We start from the raw sequence: 8,855 nt of genomic DNA, 5'->3' as shown, positions 1-8,855 counted from the left end.
TAGAAACGCAATAGCTGAATTTCGATGAGAACTTTTGTGTAATGTACTAATCTATGTGGTTAAACGGAAAATGTTACCGATCAACAGAGCGTAGACGCTTAGGATCCGTAACTTTGCTCTTATATAGCCAGCCGGTGTGGCCGTACGGTTCTAGGCGCATCAGTCTGGAACCGCGCGACCGCTACGGTCGCAGGTTCGAATCCTGCCTCGGGCATGGATGTGTGTGATGTCCTTAAGTTAGTTAGGTTTAAGTAGTTCTAAGTTCTAGGGGACTGATGACCTCAGATGTTAAGTCCCATAGTGCTCAGAGCCATTGCAACCATTTTTTTTTCTTTTTCGCTCTTATAAACTGAAATTAACAGTGTATAATTGAATAAATTTGCATATTAGAACTGTCGTAAATAAAGTTCCTTGTGACAATAGAAAGGGATCACAGGTAGGTAGCGATCACACGGGTTAGATGACAGCCGCCTGCCTTTCTCATTCAACAAACCTTCCCTCCTCCAGCTGTCGTTAGTTCTAAGTGAAATGTTATACTTCGAAAACGATCGAGGCATACTTTACAGTGAGTCAATATCACTGTTATTTTCCGAAATAGTTCGTTTGCCGTCACGACCAAGGCGGCCGCCTGCGATGGAATGTTGGACCTCCGAATCAGTAACCAGAGAAGCTAACCACGGAGGTGGTCAAACTCACAGCGGGCGCACAGCATTCCCAAGTCGAGGCTGTAACTGCTTTTAATAGTTTTGACAGCTTCACAGTAGCTGCCCTGCGTGACTACAGATTCCCTCATTTATTCTCCACATCTTGATCGGGGCTTATCTGGCAGGGTTCTCCTGGCTTGCGCACTATCCGATGGATGTTATCGGTGGCTTTCGGCTGGCGTGCTTTCGGGGTGGCCACTGCTGTTGGTGTCTTCCCTGGCACAGCCCGTGGGAATGTCCGCGGAAGGGGAGGGGGGAGGGGGCGGGGGTGCTCCGGCCGCGACGCGGGTGGGGCAGGAGGCGGAGGAGAGGATGCCGCGTGTGAAAGGGTATGGGGTGGGGAACAGGGTGGAGGGGGAAGGCGCGGGATGGACACGATACGACAAGAACAGTCCGCCTTAATAACACCGACACCCTTCGGGGAAATATAATTTAATTTCTTTCCTTCAAACGTGAATTGAATTCTGGGCTGCTTTCTTCCCTTTCTTTCGCGGCCCTTTGCCGGCCTGCCTCTCTCGCGTCCCTTTGATCCTCATCATCCTCGTGCCGCTGGTTATTTAGCTTCCACTTACACCGCGCCTTCGCACCGCGCCGCCCCCGCAGCGGACACCACCGCGTCTCCCCTGTCCCTTCTCGCTCTTCCACCTTTCCGCCTCCACGCTGCTGTCGCGGCCAGGGCGAGGACTCGGCATCATACGCTCACCTCAGTACTCGTCACAGCGAAGGCGCACAGCGATCGCTATTACACGATGGGGAAAATACAACTGACCTGGAAAATATTTGCAATAACGCTGACACGGCCTGACTCTTCTTAACGAATATCGCTGAGAGGTACCAAGTGGGCTGAGGCCGGAATGAGTATTTGGGTTGCGGAGAGCGGCGTGCTAGGGCAGTCCGTGCAGTAGTCCAAAGCCACTGTGCCACGGTGGCGTAGTGATTATAGCATTTCCTTCGTGAGCAGGACACTCGACTTCGAGTCCCGGCGTTGGTATAAATTCGTCACTTCAGTCTGTGTACAGACGTCGTAGGTGTCTGAACCTTGGAAAGGCCTCTGGAACCATCTAGCACCATTTGATTAAGTCACACAAGATGCTGGAAACGGCCACCGTTGACGTTATGAACGATGTGCTAGATTTGTCAAATTATCAGACGCCCTCAGCATCTCTGCCTGAGGAACGCGGGGTGGCCGAGCGGTTCTAGGCGCTACAGTCTGGAACCGCGCGACCGCTACGGTCGCAGGTTCGAATCCTGCCTCGGGCATGGATGTGTGTGATGTCCTTAGGTTAGTTAGGTTTAAGTAGTTCTAAGTTCTAGGGGACTAGGGCAGATAAGACCCATAGTGCTCGGAGCCAGCATTATTGTGTTCAGTTTATTCTGTAACTCTTCGAGTGTATGAGGTTATATGAGTATGAGTACACCTGTCCCTTCAATTAACTGCACAGGTAAAACTAACAGGGAGAGGGATCAGGAGATCGAGATGGCCAGGAGATTGCACTGCCTCGGCTGATTGTCCTCTCTTCAGCCAACACCTCCTGCACTCGTGATAAGGCTGTAAGGCGCTGTGTGCTGTTGTTCACAACATTTCAGATAAGAACACCTTGAGGTTGTACCGAGACTTTCTTATCTGAAATAGCCAGGCGTTGAGGCCGAGCGTTTCTAGGCGCTTCAGTCGAACCGCGCGACCACTACGGTCGCAGGTTCAAATCCTGCCCTGGGCGTGGATGTGTGTGATGTCCTTGGGTTAGTTAGGTCTAATAAATTTTAAGTTCTAGGGGTCTGATGACCTCAGATGTTAAGTCCCATAGTGCGGTTCCGGACTGAAGCGCCTAGAATCGCTCGGCCACAGCGGCCGGCGTAAACAAGGATGTCGGTCTGTTTGGTGTTTTAAGATGCAGCGTATCGACATTTGTGCCGCATACAGAGAAAGTGTAAACGTTATACGCTAAGTCATGGAAAAAAATGGAAATGAAGTCCCATGCTTATTGACAGAGTGTAGGAGAACGATGCGGGGGACCCGCACCGCCGTACTAGGCAAGGTGCCAAAAAAATGTTCAAATGTGTGTTAAATCTTACGGCACTTAATTGCTAAGGTCATCAGGCCCTAATCTTACACACTACTTAACCTAAATTTTTCTAAGGACAAACACACACACCCATGCCCGAGGGAGGACTCGAACCTCCGCCGGGATCAGCCGCACAGGCAGGTTCGAATCCTGCCTCGGGCATGGATCTGTGTAATGTCCTTAGGTTACTTAGGTTTAAGTGGTTCTGAGTCTAGGGGACTGATGGCGTCAGATGTTAAGTCCGATAGTGCTTGGAGCCATTTGAACCTTGTTTACGGAAGCTCACACAACTTTCCCACGTTCGAATTCACTTAGCTCCGATATAATGAATGCACTCACAAGTATACAGAACACTGTTCTCACCACAACTGACATTCGAAGCACATTAATGATATCGTACAGGTATCGTTCGTGGTGAAACAACAGAACAACCTGCATGCTTGGCTAGCAGCGCCATTTACGCTGAGGTCACAAATAAAAGTCAATGGACAGCGATACGCACATATACAGATGGTGGTAGTATCGCGTACACAAGGTATAAAAAGTCAGTGCATAAGCTGAGCTGTCATTTGCGCCCAGGCGATTCGAGTGAATAGGTTTCCGATGTGATTAGGGCGGCACGACGGGATTTAACTGGCTTTGTACGTGAAATAGTAGTTGGAGCTCGATGCATTGGTCATTCCATTTCGGAAATCGTTAGGAAATTCGATACTCCGAGATACACAGTGTCAAGAGTGTGCCGAGAATACCAAATTTCAGGCATTACCTCTCACCACGGACAATGCAGTGGCCGATGGCATTCTTTTAACGAATGAGAGCAATGGCGTTTGCATAGATTTGTTAGTGCTAACAGACAAGCAACACTGAGTGTAATAGCTTCAAACATCAACGTGGGGACGTACAAAGAATGTATCCGTTAAAACATTGCGATGAAATTAAGTGTCAATGAGCTATGGCAGCAGGCGACCGACGCGAGTGCCTTTGCTAATGCCTGCAGCGCCTCTCCTGGGCTCGTGACCATATCGGTTGGACCCTAAACAACTGGAAAACCGTGGTCTGGTCAGATGAGTCCCGATTTCAGTTGATAAGAGCTGATGGTAGAGTTCGGGAGCGGTGCAGATCCCACGAAGTCGTGGACCCAAGTTGTCAACAAGCCGCTGCACAAGCCGGTAGTGTCTCGATAATGGTGTGGGGTCTGTTTAGATGGAATTGACTGGGTCCTCTGGTCCAACTGAGCCAATCACAGACTGGAAACGGTAACGTTCAGCTATTTAGGGACCATCTGCAGCCATTCATGGACTTCATATTCCAAACCGAGCGAGGTGGGGCAGTGATCAGACACTGGACTTGCATTCGGGAGGACGACGGTTCAATCCTGCGTCCGGCCATCCTAATTTAGGTTTACCGTGATTTCCCTAAATCTCTCCAGGCAAATGCCGGGATGGTTCCTTTGAAAAGGGTACGGCCGACTTCCTTCCTCATCCTTCCCTAATCCGATGAGACCGATGGTCTCGCTGTCTGGTCCCCCTCTCCCAAAGTAACCCCCCCTCCCCCCATGTTCCAAAACAACAGCGGAATTTTTATTGATAGCAATGTGCCATGTCACCGTGGCACAGTTGTTCGCGATTCGTTTGAAGAACATGCTGGACAATTCGAGCGAATGATTAGGCCACCCAGATCGCCCGACATGAATCCCATAGAACATTTATGGGACATAACCAAGAGGTCAGTTCACACAACGTCCTGCTCCGGCAGGGCTTTTGCAATTATTTATGGCTACCGAGACAGTTTGATTTAACATTCCTGCAGAGTACTGCCAACGACTTGTTGAGTCCATACCACATCGAGTTGCTGCTCTTCGCCGGGCAAAAGGAGGTGGGACACGAAATTAGGAGGTATCCCATGACTAAATATCACCTCAGTGTGTTTTATTTTGCACAATTTGTTTTTTCTACCCTGAAAATTTGTTGTAATCTGTCACGCATATCATTAACTGAACGTGCGGCACATCAAGAGGTTAAGTATTGTTTCTTCAAAAAAATTTCAAATCTGTGTGAAATCCTATGGAACTTAACTGCTAAGGTCATCAGTCCCTAAGCTTACACACTACTTAACCTAAATTATTTTAAGGACAAACACACACATCCATGCCCGAGGGAGGACTCGAACCTCCGCCGGAACCAGCCGCACAGTCCATGACTGCAGCGCCTGGACCGCTCGGCTAATCCCGCGCGGCTACTGTTTCTTACCGTAATAGAAATGAAGTTCTCTGTTAGTTTGAAAGTGTTTTATACATATGATTTTGGATTCCTACTACCGACTATCGTAACTTTTCTTTTTCCTTGTTTTCGTCGGTGCTGATTTTCACAGTAGCCGACACAACAAATAGTATCCTGTGTTAAACGTAACTTGTGGTTTCTTGCCATATCCGAGACTCTTTGTTTTAAGGTCGCTTAATTCTCCGAATGATAGCAGCGAAATTTGGGAAGTAATATACACTGCCAGAAGAAACACGCAACGCCCTCGAGAACTCCCTGTGTTCAGTGGGACCAGGATATAAAACGCGCATACTGAGGGGTTGCAGTGTTAGTGATTCACTTGTGACGGTCATCGGCGATCAGATGGCGCTCACCAGGCCTGTCTGTGCGCCCTCTGTTTTGACTCTGCAAGCAAAGAGTGCAACCATGCCGACCGAAGAGTACGTACTCCTATCGAACGACTTCAGCCTCTTTAACAGGGTCGCGCTGTGGGACTGCAGTAAACTGGAGAGACATATCGACGGATTACTGCACGTGTTGGGCACAATATATACGTGGCGTGTCCCTGCTTTAAGGAGTGAACAGGGGAACATTCCTACACCCGTAGACCAGGTTCTGGCCATCCTCTTAGTACAGACGCATGTCAAGATCGACGCATTGTGCGAGGGACGGCGGCCGACCGAACATCATCCGCAGACAAAAGTCAGGCATATGTTGCACGTGTTGTATCATCAGGAACCACTTGATACCGTCTGTTTGCTGCAGGAATGATATCACCTGTACCTCTGGCTAGTGCCCCACTGACACCACTGTACCATCAGTCATGGTTACTCCGATATCGTGAAGGAGTCGACTGGAGATTGGAATGGCGCTGTGCTTGTCTGTATGTGAGTGATGGATGTTGATCCGTGCTGGCCCCGGCTTATGTGTTGGTTTAAACCTTGACTGTTTCTCTGCGCTTAGTTTCCCGTGGTTATTGCGGTTATGCCGTGGTTCTTCCTCTTCAGCGCTGTGTATCGATATTCACGCCTTGTACTATCTTTGGTCTGGTGCTTATAGTTTCCGGCTACCCGGTGTGCGGCAGTCGGACGGTTGGTGTGGATCGACCACAAAATCTCCGCGCGGCTCAGGGGGCCGGGCCCGCTGGCCGTCTCTACGCAGTGTCGGAGTGTGTGGGAGCTGTTCCTATTGCTTCGAGGTTCGTGGCTCACCGACCCAGGACATCAAAGTTGAGTGTTGATTTAATTACCGAAGCCAGTCTGTTCACATTGTGCAGTTGGTTTTCATGGTTGGCTGTTGGGGGTATTCCCGTGAGCAGCAGCGAGTGCTCGAGTTGGCGAAAGTTTGGCCCTCATCCTGTGGAGTTTAACTGTATTTTGGTTATTTGAAGTCCAGGTGCACCAGCGGAATTTTCTGCCTTGTGGCCATTAGCGTTCCGGTTACATGCCCTGGCCGTTGACATAAAATTCAGGCAGTTTCCCCTCCTCAACGTGTTGCCACTGTCCAACATGTGTGTGTAATTTTGACAGCTTATACATACTTGGTGTTGCGGGGCTACGCCTTTTACGTTTTGGCTTTGGAGTTCCGTGTGTACTGGTAGGGTAGAAAGCAAGTCGTCTTGTCGGTGGATCCGTTGACTATCTCTTCGTTGGGCTGCCGGAGAATCGGATATAGTTGGGCCGACTACCTGTCTCCCCTAAGCGAACGTTAATATTTCAAGTGCAGACCGACCCCCGGAAACTTCTGAGCGCCGCTGGCTGTACTGCCTTTTCTTATTGGTGTTTGATTGTTTATTTTAGTGGCTCATAGCCGATGGTTTCAATTTGTATGCTTTTAGTTGGGTTTTAAATAATGGGCCTTCAGCCGTTTTAAAATTAAAAGTTCCTTATTTGTCAAGTATTGCATTGTTTGGGCCTTCAGCCTCATTTAAAATATGTTTTTGGATAAAGCTTTGGGCCTTCTGCCTTTTGAAATTCATTGTAGTTGTGTTTTTCGGTCGTGGGCTTTCAGCTGTCTTAAAATTAAAATTCTTTACTTGTTAAGTCTTAGACTGTTTGGGGGCTTTAGCCTCATTTAAAATATTTTTTTCTCGATAAAGCTTTGGGCCTTCTGCCTTTTGAAAATTTATTGTAGTTGTGTTTTTAAATCATGGGCCTTCAGCTGTATTAAAATTAAAATTCCTTACTTGTCAAGTATTAAATTGTTTGAGCCTTCAGCCTCATTTGAAATATTATTTAAGGATAAAACCTTGCGCTTTCTGCCTTTTGAAAATTTATTGTAGTTGTGTTTTAAATCATGGGCCTTCAGCCATTTTAAAAATTAGAGATGTTGTGCCCTTAAGCCATAAGATTGTATGACATATTCAGTCGATGGTTAAGCTCGGAAATTTGCGCTGTGATGTTTGGGCAACTAAATAAAGCTATATGTGTTCGAGTGTAACTGACAGCCACTCATTTTTGGCCCCTTTCCACAATTCCAACTACCTGTTCTGTCCTGCGGATTTAACCAAGCATTTCAGACATATATGTGTGTGGCGTAGATCTGGCGAGACGCCTATTCCGCAGTGCATTTGTTCGCGACAGACGGGTCGGAGGCCATCAGTTGCACCTCGCGGTCATATTTGGTGTTGCTGGAGGGTAATGTAACCAGTGGCCACTGCAGTGCACAGGCTATTATCCCCATGCTATTGTCATTTCTTCGACAGGAAGTTGACGTGCTTTGTCAGCAGAACATTGCGAATTCACATGTCGCTGCTGCGATGCAACGTAGTTTTCCTGGTATAAAACGATTGCCCTGGTCAGCAAGATCACCAATTCTCTGAACTACTTATCACGTATGAGACATGATGAAGAGTGAACTTAATCGTCCTCCAGAGGCTGCCAGAACCATCGCCGATTCTCAACAACAGGCGCAAGTTGCTTGGGAGAATCTCTCGAGCCGACCGCAGTGGCCGAGCGGTTCTAGGCGCTTCAGTCTGGAACCGCGCGACCGCTACGGTCGCAGGTTCGAATCCTTCCTCGGGCATGGATGCGTGTGATGTCTTTAGGTTAGGTAGGTTTACGTAATTCTAAGTCTAGGGGACTGATGAGCTCAGATGTTAAGTCCCATAGTGCTCAGAGCCATTTGAACCAATTGAGAATCTCTCGCAGGATGCCTTTTGGCTCGTTCATGACCATTTGCAAGTGAAAATAGACGACTGAGTTTCCATCACAGGGGGGGGGGGGGGGGGGGTAGACAATGCTTGTTTCGACATTTTTTACCATTTGTTAGTTTCTTTTGATATGAATATTTTAGCGTATACTCGTACATTAATTAACAACGTGTCACATCACTTGTTAATAAAATGACATTGTTCCTGAGGGTGCTACACTATTTAGCAGCAGTGTACGTAAAAATGGAACCGCTTCTACTAAAATAATTTCAGCCAGGGCGAGAGGGGCGTAACGAACCCCATGACTCCTCCGACCCTCCATCACCCCTCCCACCGCCTTATTTGATGAACGGACGTCACGTCACTTTCGCAGAGCCATAGGGCGCGATCGACAATATACAATGGGTCAGATCACTACCGATTTCCACATACACTGCCTGACAAAATATTTAATCAATTTGAATGAGAGAGAGGGAAGAAATAAAAATTCGCGGGTTGCGAAGATATGTGATGGTATTTCGCGATTTCAATAACGAGCCAAATTTACAAAGAACATGGCAGTATAAGTCCACATAACCATTATGACGTTGCACGCCCTCTGGACTGTATGCATGCAGTGATTCGGTTGGGAAGATTCTCATAAAATCGTTGAATCATCTCCTGAGACAAGCTGATTCAA

This window comes from Schistocerca piceifrons, chromosome 3 (assembly GCF_021461385.2).
Source record: "Schistocerca piceifrons isolate TAMUIC-IGC-003096 chromosome 3, iqSchPice1.1, whole genome shotgun sequence".
Lineage (NCBI taxonomy): Eukaryota > Metazoa > Arthropoda > Insecta > Orthoptera > Acrididae > Schistocerca > Schistocerca piceifrons.
This window is presented reverse-complemented; position numbering follows the sequence as displayed.